The following is a 4,755-nucleotide window of genomic DNA, read 5'->3' on the forward strand; positions in this document are numbered from 1 at the left end:
ACTGGGATGTACCAGGATGTACTGGGATGTACTGGGAGGGAACTGGTATGTACTGGGAGGGAACTGGGATGTAGTGGGAGGGAACTGGGAGGGAACTGGTATGTACTGGGAGGGAACTGGTATGTACTGGGAGGTAACTGGTATGTACTGGGACATACTGGCAGGGAACTGGGATGTACTGGGAGGGGATTGGGATGTACTGGGAGGGAACTTGGATGTATTGGGAGGGAAGTGTTATGTACCAAGGGGGAACTGGGACGTACTGGGATGTAGTGGGAGTGAACTGTGAAGTACTGGGATGTACTGTGAGGGAACTGGGATGTACTGGGAGGGAACTTTAAAGTACTGGGATGTACTTAGAGGAAACTGGGAGGCAACTGGCATGTACTGGGATATACTGGAATGGAACTGGGAGTGAACTGTGTGTGAACTGGGAGGGAACTGGGATGTACTGTGAGGGAACTGGTATGTACTGGGATGTACTGGGAGGGACTGGGAGGGATCTGGGATGTACTGGGCTGCACTGGTAGGGAACTGGGATGTACTGGGAGGAAACTGGAATGTCCCAGTTGACACCCACTTCCCTCCCAGTTTCCTCCCAGTATATCCCAGTTTCCTCCCAGTATATCCCAGTTTCCTCCCAGTACATCCCAATAAATCCCAGTTCGCTCCCAGTACATCCCAATACATCGCCGTACATTCCAGTTCCGTTCCTGTCCATCCCAATACATCCCCGTTCCATGCCAGTACATCCCAGTTTCCTACCAGTTCATCCCCGTACATCCTGATTCCCTCCCGGTTCACTACCACTTCTTTCCCAGTGCCTCCCAATACATCCCAGTTCCGTCCCATTACATCCCAGTACATCCCAGTTCCCTCCCAGTACATCCCAGGTCCCTCCCAGTACTGTGAGGGAACTGGGACGTACTGTGAGGACACTGGGATGTACTGTTATGTACTGGGAGGGAAGTGTTATGTACTGAGGGGAACTGGGACGTACTGGGATGTACTGGGAGGGAACTGTGAAGTACTGGGATGTACTGGGAGTGAACTGGGAGGGAACTGGTATGTAGTAGGATGTACTGGGTGGGAACTGGGATGTACCGGGAGGGAACTAGGATGTACTGGGAGGGAACTGCGATGTACTGGGAGGGAACTGGGATGTACTGGGATGTAGTGGGAGGGAACTGGGAGGAAACTGGTATGTACTGGGAGGGAACTGGTATGTACTGGGAGGGAACTGGGATGTACTGGGACATACTGGTAGGGAACTGGGATGTAGTGGGAGGAAACTGGAATGTCCCAGTTGACACCCACTTCCCTCCCAATGCCTCCCAGTATATCCCAGTTTCCTCCCAGTATATCCCAGTTTCCTCCCAGTACATCCCAGTAAATCCCAGTTCGCTCCCAGTACATCCCAGTACATCGCAGTACATTCCAGTTCCGTTCCTGTCCATCCCAATACATCCCCGTTCCATGCCAGTACATCCCAGTTTCCTACCAGTTCATCCCCGTACATCCCAATTCCCTCCCGGTTCACTACCACTTCTTTCCCAGTGCCTCCCAATACATCCCAGTTCCGTCCCATTACATCCCAGTACATCCCAGTGTCCTCACAGTACGTCCCAGTTCCCTCCCAGTACATCCCAGGTCCCTCCCAGTACTGGGAGGGAACTGGGATGTACTGGGAGGCACTACAATGTGCGGGGATGCCCTGGGATGTACTGTGGAGGAACTAGGATGTACAGGCTTGTACTGGGTTGTACCGGGTGGAACTAGCAGGGATTTGGGATGTACCAGGATCTACTGGGATGTACTGGGAGGTAACTGTTATGTACTGGGAGTGAACTGGGAGGGAACTGGGACGTACTGGTAGGGAACTGGGATGTACTGTGAGGGAACTGGGACGTACTGTGAGGACACTGGGATGTACTGTTATGTACTGGGAGGGAAGTGTTATGTACTGAGGGGAACTGGTGCGTACTGGGATGTACTGGGATGGAACTGTGAAGTACTGGGATGTACTGGGAGTGAACTGGGAGGGAACTGGTATGTAGTAGGATGTACTGGGTGGGAACTGGGATGTACCAGGATGTACTGGGATGTACTGGGAGGGAACTGGTATGTACTGGGAGGGAACTGGGATGTAGTGGGAGGGAACTGGGAGGGAACTGGTATGTACTGGGAGGGAACTGGTATGTACTGGGAGGTAACTGGTATGTACTGGGACATACTGGCAGGGAACTGGGATGTACTGGGAGGGGATTGGGATGTACTGGGAGGGAACTTGGATGTATTGGGAGGGAAGTGTTATGTACCAAGGGGGAACTGGGACGTACTGGGATGTAGTGGGAGTGAACTGTGAAGTACTGGGATGTACTGTGAGGGAACTGGGATGTACTGGGAGGGAACTTTAAAGTACTGGGATGTACTTAGAGGAAACTGGGAGGCAACTGGCATGTACTGGGATATACTGGAATGGAACTGGGAGTGAACTGTGTGTGAACTGGGAGGGAACTGGGATGTACTGTGAGGGAACTGGTATGTACTGGGATGTACTGGGAGGGACTGGGAGGGATCTGGGATGTACTGGGCTGCACTGGTAGGGAACTGGGATGTACTGGGAGGAAACTGGAATGTCCCAGTTGACACCCACTTCCCTCCCAGTTTCCTCCCAGTATATCCCAGTTTCCTCCCAGTATATCCCAGTTTCCTCCCAGTACATCCCAATAAATCCCAGTTCGCTCCCAGTACATCCCAATACATCGCCGTACATTCCAGTTCCGTTCCTGTCCATCCCAATACATCCCCGTTCCATGCCAGTACATCCCAGTTTCCTACCAGTTCATCCCCGTACATCCCGATTCCCTCCCGGTTCACTACCACTTCTTTCCCAGTGCCTCCCAATACATCCCAGTTCCGTCCCATTACATCCCAGTACATCCCAGTTCCCTCCCAGTACATCCCAGTTCCCTCCCAGTACTGTGAGGGAACTGGGACGTACTGTGAGGACACTGGGATGTACTGTTATGTACTGGGAGGGAAGTGTTATGTACTGAGGGGAACTGGGACGTACTGGGATGTACTGGGAGGGAACTGTGAAGTACTGGGATGTACTGGGAGTGAACTGGGAGGGAACTGGTATGTAGTAGGATGTACTGGGTGGGAACTGGGATGTACCGGGAGGGAACTAGGATGTACTGGGAGGGAACTGCGATGTACTGGGAGGGAACTGGGATGTACTGGGATGTAGTGGGAGGGAACTGGGAGGAAACTGGTATGTACTGGGAGGGAACTGGTATGTACTGGTAGGGAACTGGGATGTACTGGGACATACTGGCAGGGAACTGGGATGTACTGGGAGGGGATTGGGACGGACTGGGAGGGAACTGGGATGTACTGGGTTGCACTGGTAGGGAACTGGGATGTACTGGGAGGAAACTGGAATGTCCCAGTTGACACCCACTTCCCTCCCAATGCCTCCCAGTATATCCCAGTTTCCTCCCAGTATATCCCAGTTTCCTCCCAGTACATCCCAGTAAATCCCAGTTCGCTCCCAGTACATCCCAGTACATCGCAGTACATTCCAGTTCCGTTCCTGTACATCCCAATACATCCCCGTTCCATGCCAGTACATCCCAGTTTCCTACCAGTTCATCCCCGTACATCCCAATTCCCTCCCGGTTCACTACCACTTCTTTCCCAGTGCCTCCCAATACATCCCAGTTCCGTCCCATTACATCCCAGTACATCCCAGTTCCCTCCCAGTACGTCCCAGTTCCCTCCCAGTACATCCCAGGTCCCTCCCAGTACTGGGAGGGAACTGGGATGTACTGGGAGGGACCTGGGACGTACCGTGAGGACACTGGGATGTACTGGTATGTATTGGGAGGGAAGTGTTATGTACTGAGGGGAACTGGGATGTACTGGGACGTGCTGGGAGGGAACTATGAAGTATTGGGATGTACTTAGAGGGAACTGGGATGTACTGGGAGGGAACTGGGAGTGAACTGGGAGGGAACTGTGAAGTACTGGGATGTACTTAGAGGGAACTGGGATGTACTGGGAGGGAACTGGGATGTACTGGGATGTACTTAGAGGGAACTGGGAGGTACTGGGAGGGAACTGGGATGTAGTGGGACATACTGGGAGGGAACTGGGATGTACTGGGAGGCACTACAATGTGCGGGGATGCCCTGGGATGTACTGTGGAGGAACTAGGATGTACAGGCTTGTACTCGGTTGTACCGGGTGGAACTAGCAGGGATTTGGGATGTACCAGGATCTACTGGGATGTACTGGGAGGTAACTGTTATGTACTGGGAAGGAACAGGGAGGGAACTGGGACGTACTGGTAGGGAACTGGGATGTACTGGGAGGGAACTGGGACGTAGTGTGAGGACACTGGGATGTACTGGTATGTACTGGGAGGGAAGTGTTATGTACTGAGGGGAACTGGGACGTACTGGGATGTACTGGGATGGAACTGTGAAGTACTGGGATGTACTGGGAGTGAACTGGGAGGGAACTGGTATGTAGTAGGATGTACTGGGAGGGAACTGGGAGTGAACTGGGAGGGAACTGGTATGTACTGGGAGGGAACTGGGATGTAGTGGGAGGGAACTGGGATGTACTGGGAGGGAACTGGGATGTACTGGGAGGGGATTGGGACGGACTGGGAGGGAACTGGGATGTACTGGGCTGCACTGGTAGGGAACTGGGATGTACTGGGAGGAAACTGAAATGTCCCAGTTG

Source organism: Phalacrocorax aristotelis, unplaced genomic scaffold (genome assembly GCF_949628215.1).
Source record: "Phalacrocorax aristotelis unplaced genomic scaffold, bGulAri2.1 scaffold_67, whole genome shotgun sequence".
Classification (NCBI taxonomy): domain Eukaryota; kingdom Metazoa; phylum Chordata; class Aves; order Suliformes; family Phalacrocoracidae; genus Phalacrocorax; species Phalacrocorax aristotelis.